Source organism: Triticum dicoccoides, chromosome 3A, assembly GCF_002162155.2.
Source record: "Triticum dicoccoides isolate Atlit2015 ecotype Zavitan chromosome 3A, WEW_v2.0, whole genome shotgun sequence".
Taxonomy (NCBI): Eukaryota; Viridiplantae; Streptophyta; class Magnoliopsida; order Poales; family Poaceae; genus Triticum; species Triticum dicoccoides.
The window spans coordinates 25762517-25769766 of NC_041384.1; positions in this window are offsets into that span (position 1 = coordinate 25762517).

Genomic DNA, 7250 nt, shown 5'->3' on the forward strand with positions numbered 1-7250 from the left:
ATGAAGTTGAAATGGGGATGTTTCAAACCCTAGCACCAAAACAAATTCAAATAGGTTCAAATTAAAAATGGAATTTCAATAAACCCGAAATGCTCTTCAAAAATGTTCATGGTCTTTGGAAAATGTTGCAACCAACAACCAGAGGTGATGCACATTTTTGCTAAACATTTTGGATTTTTGAATGAATCCATATGTATTTGAATTGGAGCTATTTAAAATAATATAAATATTTTAGAGGCTCCAAAAATGTTGGAATTTGGTGAGGGCCTCTGGTATATTATAACTAGTGGTCACAAGGAATCTCAACATTTTTACTTTTGTGCTAGTATTTATTTTAAGTCAAAACAAATGTCAGAAATAGAAAAAGAAAACAAAAAATAGAAAACACTTACTTGAGGCCTGGCTTACCTGGCACCCCAAGCCAGCCCAGCAGAGGCCCAGCCCACTGGCCTCTGCCAGTCACCACTTACCTCCCGCCAGGAGGACGCCGAGCGTGTGGCCGACGCACGCCGGCGAACGCCCGGCCACCTCCTTCTTCCCGCCGCTGCCTCGACACCCAGGACGACGCCATGCAGTCTCCTCGACCCCCCTCTCACTCCCTCTCGCTCCTCCCCCTCCTCTGTCCTCTCCCCGCAGCACACCCGAGCGCACTCGTCGCCGCCGCTTGCTGCCACCACGGCCACCGTCCACCACTCGCCTCGCTGACGCGTCCGGAAGAACCGCAACACCGTCCACGTCCCCTCCGCCGATTCACGCCTCGCAGGAGGCCCTGCTTCATCGTCTTCACGGTCATCTTCAACCTCGGGCACCCGAGCCCCTCGCCGTCGATTCGCGCCGTCAAGGACGTCCTCGAGCTCACTGACCTACTCCGCCGCCTTCCTGTGAGCTCCTGCTCCCAACCCCTCTCTCCCCGCCGTCGAATCCCTCCTCTAGCCCCCTGGCCACCGCAGCTGAAGCTCGCCGCCGCCGTGCCTCGTCGCCGTCGTGGCTACAGATGCCGTAGCTTGCCCCTGAGCACGTCATCGTGCTCGTGCTGCTCCCAGGAGACGAACGCACCTGCTAGCTCACCTTCCCATGTACCATAGCGAGTAGCCGATCCTGACCAAGCTCCGGCTGCCGCCAGGAGCTCGCTTCTGGCGAATTCCGGCCATCCGGCGCCCTCCCGTTGGTCTCCCCGGATGCGCACGGGCACGGGCTTCCTTCTGGTGCCCCTGACGGGTCGACCCGTGGCCTCTGGCGAGTTCCGAGCGGGCTTTGCCGTGGCTCGAGGTCGTCGCCGGCCGAACTCCGGTGAGGCCGACGTGGCTGTCATTAGCACTAATCCCATAGCCTAATCCCCCCTGAGACTGACCAGTGGGCCCCAGGGCTTAGTCAAAGCTAATCAGCCCAGGTTTGACTCAGGGTTAACCCCAGTGTCACTGACGTGTGGCCCCCACACGTCAAGTTTGACCTGGTCAGCCCTGCTGATGCCTCTGTGACGTCACGCTGACGCATTAATTGATTTTCTGGATTTTAAATAATTCAGAGAATTTCGAAAAATATTTAAAACTTCTAAAATTCATAATAATTAAACCGTAGCTCAGAATGAAATAAATTATATATGAAAAATCATCAGAAAAATGCAAGGAATCCATTTATGCCAGTTTCATGCATGAAAAACCAACTTATACTTGCTGTATAAGTGAAAACGTAATAATGGCATGTTATATACGTAATTTGGGGTTTGCATATGAACCCTTGGTTCGTATGGACTTCAACCAAATTGATGCTAGATGCATTAGGGCAAATCATAGCATCTTTGAAATGTCATCTTCATGCATCATATTGTTGCATATGGTTGTTTATTCATTGCCGGCACCGTCCCTCCTCGATAGGTTTTACTCCGGAAGGTGTCCCGAGTACCTGTCTGAGGAGCAGTGCTTCTTCGTGGATCTATCAAGCAAGCAACCCCCCTTGAGCATCTCGATAAATCCCACTCTCTCGCTCCTGCTCCTTTTACTGCATTAGGACAACAACGATTCAAACTGCTACTTTCTACTGCGGTAGCTGAACCCATTCCTCTGCATGACCTGTCATTGCCATAGTAAATAGTTGAAACCCACTAGCATGAGTAGGAGTTGCTTGAGCCTTGATGTGCCTGCTCATCCATGCTTGTTTTCTTTATGCCAGCTATGCTTAGATTTGTGTCAGGTCTGATTCATCGGGAATGAATCGGAGTGGTGAACATGTTCTACCGATAAAGGCTAAGTGTGTGAACACGTTTTGGTAAAGGTAGCGATGAGAGGCCATGTAGGAGTACATGGTGGGTTGTCTGATTGGAACCGTCCTTAAGCACTGAGTTTTGTGTATGTTATCCAAGTCCAGTTACTACCACACATTGGGTTCCGGTTATCCGGCCCCTCTCGACTTATTAATCCACTCGATCTCTGTCCAGGAGTTGCAACTAGTTTCTGGCGTTTGTAGGTAGTGCTACTTGTCTACCAGGTGGTGTCCGACGGGACGGGCCTGGGACAGACTAGGCACCGTGGCACGGTGTACCAAGTGGCTCTCGGATGGTGGGCTTGGGAACCCTGCACACATCGTTTGGGGCCGTGAGTGACACCCCGGCCGGATCTCCTTGCGGATGGAACCCGAATAGGCGATAAACCTGGACGAGAGACTTGTGTGGTTAGTCAGGTCATGGCCGACACCCTCGCCCGGCTTCCGCTTGAAGGTTGCCGAGGTACATGACGTGTACAGGGCTATAAGTGGCGAGAGCGTGTGTGAAGAAGTACACCCCTGTAGGGTTAACATTATCTATTCGAATAGTTGTTTTCCTCAGATATGGAAACTTGGAGGACTTATGTAGTACATAGACAACTTGAAGTGGATACTCTAAAATACGCAAGATAAGTGTGAGTGCTATGGATGGCCTTCTCGTAGGGAGACAGGGACAGATCCATAGTGGAGTATTGATATGGTGAATATGCGGACTCGTGTGCGTCTTTTCACCTCAAAGAAGTTTCTGATACTCATAGTATAGGTTAGCCACTGAGTCAAAGCTTGGTTGCTGCTGTTAAAACTCCACCACCCCCTTTGTTGATAATCTTGCATATGTAGATAGTTCTGATGTAAGACTTGCTGAGTACCTTTGTACTCACGTTTGCTTATTTATGTTTTGCAGTTGGTTACGCTAGTGACTTCGATGAGTAGCGTGTTTAGTCAGGCTTCTTAGTCTTTTCCTTTTGTAGTTTTCTGTACTCAGACATGTAATGCCTCCGTTGCTTGTATGCTCTGAATGATGGGTCATGAGACCCCTGTTTGTATTGAATGCTATGTGGCTCGTCTGGACCTTTATCTATATGAGTTTGAGTTATGTTGTGATGCCATGTTGTACAGCACATACTTGCATGTTATGCGTACGTGTAACGTGTATTTCTATGTGTGGGATCCGACAACCTAGTTGTTTACCTCTGGTAGCCTCTATTATGGGGAAATGTAGTCTTGTGCTTCCATGAGCCATAGTAGTCCGCTACATCCCGGTTCACCAGAGTCCTGCTAGCCCAGCACTACTGCTCCGAAACACTTGACTGGCCGGCATGTGATTCACTTTGTTCCTGTGTCTGTCCCTTCTGGGAAATGTCATGCGGTGACATCCGGAGTCCTGCCTAGCCTGCTACAGCCCGGGTTCCCGGAGTCCTGTTAGCCCAGTGCTACAGCCCGGATTCATACGCTGTTGACCGACATGCTCGAGGTTGATTCATGTATGCCTGTCCCTGTAAGTTAGTGCTACTTTGGGTTCACGACTAGTCATGTCGGCCCGGGTTCTCTGTCATATGGATGCTAGCGAAACTATCATATACGTGAGCCAAAAGGCGCAAATGGTCCCGGGCCAGGTAAGGTGGCACCCGTGGGAATACCATGCGTGAGGCCGCAAAGTGATATGAAGTGTTACATGCTAGATCGGTGTGACTTAGGATCGGGGTCCCGACAGCTCCTGACCAGCCTGGCCCACCCAAAGCCCCTCCATCGCCCGCGCGCTTCCCGCCCGAAACGGTCAGCGCCGCTCCAAAGAATCGGTGCCGCATTCATGCCCGGGCAGAGCGGACGCGACCTCTCACTGGCGCAAGAGTGATGGTTGCTTCGTCCGTCCAACTTACTGCTGGGTCTATGTGATTTGACGGCTCATTGGTCTTTATTACTGAGGTGCTAGGATTGTTGGATGTCCCACGCTTTCAGCGAAAGGAGGTATACTACTACTACTAGATTACAATTTTCTCCATTCTTACAACGGAGGCGTGCAAGAGCAGTGAAAACACCCAGGCTCAGTGATTACATGGCCCACCTCACACTACTATCACCGTGCGATACCTAACTCTTTACATAGTACTCCCTCCGTTCCTAAATATTACTAGATGAGTCCCCGCGCGTTGGCGCGGAACAGCGGTATATCTCTCTGTGCAAAATTATCGATTTCATAGAACAAAAAACTCTATAACCGCATGACAAATGTGGTAGCCAAACTAAATAAACTCCCATCATCATTTAGATCATCCCACGTAAGGAAAAAAGATCAGCCAACTCCTGAACTCCTACTGCATAATGGGATTATATTTTTCTTTTTGACATGTTAATGGGACTTAAAAGCTCACTTACATGCATGCTACCGGTGCATGCTTGCATGCAGACATGTTGATGTGATTTAAAACCCACTCACATGCATGTGGCACAGTATTTCTGCATGCTTGCATGTGGCTTAGTGCGGAGCCACTCAACGTCAAGATCAGACGGCTATTATGGACTGATCTACTTCATCTAACGGCTACATCAATTTTGATGACGTGGCTCAAGGAGAGGATAGAGAATTCCTAGTAGTGGGGGCTAGCTATTACTAGTAGATATAAGTCTTTGTAGAGATTCCACTACATACGGAACAAAATGAATGAATGCACACTTAAAATGCATCTATATACATCCGCATGTGGTTCATGGTGAAATCTCTACAAAGACTTATATTTAGGAACGGAGGAAGTACTAGTATAGTACGTACTGTAATTTATCAGCGAGATAAATTTGTACAATGCTATGAAGCTTCCAGCTTCTGTTACATGTATCTTGCGTCCAAGGTTGCCCGTTGCAACATTTCATCAAATACAAAGGAGACTAACATGCATGCTATTGCATCTCAATGATTGACAGATCATAGCAAATATGTACACCCTCCGTTCCAAAATAAGTTTCTCAACTTTGTGCAAACTTTAGTACAAAGTTGTACTACTACTAAAGTTGACACTTATTTTGGAACAGAGGCAGTAAAGAAAAAACGATCCATGCAGTCCCTAGCCCTTGAACCGTGAACCCTGACCAGGCTTCAATTTGTTGGCAACGTTCGAGCTTCCTAATAAATGAAGTTTGCAACCTTTTGACCATCGGATCATTTTGTGCAGTTTCACCAAAATCGAGATGAGCATCCCTGTGGCAATGAAATTGAACAAGCGTGATTAGAATAAGATTACTGGAACTAGTTGATGAGACATAAACTCATCACAAATACAGTACGTAGAAGCCAGTAGAGGTATGTGCGGGGCAAAGAAGTAGAGAAATATCCATAGGAGTGATGTGGGCAGCTGGAGCAGTGGTGCAAGTCGGCTGTAAAGGGAGTTGTACCCGAGGGATGTAGCTCAACCTTGAGGAGGGCGGCGGGAGGCGGCAACTGCCCACGTCGCGGAAATGAGCAAGGGACGAAGGCAACCTCACCGGCTTTGTGAGACAGAACGTCGGGGACCCCTGATCGGGACGTGCCGACAGTGGGTTTTCACCGTTGGCGACGGCCACCGCATCTACACTAAGCATCCACCCCTTCCCCAAGCGGACGTGATCCACCGAGATGTTAGAGATGTGGCCACAATCATTTTGTGCAAGAGAGTGTGAAGAGAGCAACCCCAGCGAGCAACCGTGTAGGCTGGCCTGTCCTGACTATGTACTCCTTTTCCCTCCATATGAACCTATCATATTGCGTACGTGCCACTGAAGAAAAAAACTTTATTTATAAATGACGCGGCACCTACTACTCGTTCTCCTATAACCTTGCGCTTGGCATCTCCAAAATATTGACCTTGCGATTGGCTCTTCGCCTCTTTGGGAAGTCGAGCAATAATGGTAGTGCAGTATATATCGTTCTGGTTATATGAGACCGAATGAATTGCTGCATGTCCACCACGTGGGCGAGGGTCGAGGGGCGAGGGAGAGTGTCACATACGGAGCAAAATGAGTGAATCTACACTCTAAAATACGTCTATATACATCAGTGTTTGGAGTATGTACTAGTAGTTCATATTGAAATCTACTAAAGGACATATATATTCCAAACAATATGATATAATCTCTATAACCAATGTAGTAGGGATGAGGAGTAAACCTAGGGAGTAGTAAATTTTCTCCTCGTCCTGCGAGCCACCACGCGCATGGGCGAGGGAGCGGGCGTAAGGCGTAGTAAGCAAGCTTCACCTCATCCTACGAGCCACCGCGCCTGTGGGCGGGGGAGAGGGCATACTAAGCAAGCTTCTCCTCGTTCTGCGAGTTGACGGGACACATCAAAAGTACTCCAGTGTATAGAGCCTTGCCTCTAAGGTAGGCCCCACATGGTTTGCCTCTTTTTTTAACATAACACGTCAAGTCGCAATTTGTTTATTCACCCGTGGTAGACGATCCTCCCTCCACCAAGTGGACAACCAGCACACGTGCCAAATTACCACGTGGGCTTCCTTTTTTGTACAGAAATGAGCTCCACCGTGTACCCGCACGGGTGTGGTTGGGAAAGAGACGGGAGTACATGCGCCGTGCATGCACCTCTTCTCTTCATGCACGTTCCCCACCTACGTGGGTGTGTGTGAGAGATACAAACCGCGTTCATGAGTGTTTTTTGTTTTGGGGTGGGGGTGGGGTGGGGGGTTGATTTCGTGAATTATTTATGGGAATATGTGTCGATGACATCTCAATCAAATTTTTGCATGCAATGTGTGTGAAATGGAGAGATATCCATATCATACATAGAGGGTCGGTCAATCCACGAGAAGAGAGGGAGGGGTCATAGCTATCGATAGAGTCGAAGAGAGGATCAAGTGGGTGGGTGCGAGATCGATGAAGAGAGCCATCGAAATTGTGTGTGTGTACAAGTCAAAGATATAGGGCGACTGGCCTACCGGAACGTTAGAGGGCACACGCCAAGTTTGTGTGTGGCAGGGAGACATGACTAGAGCGCTCGATGTATC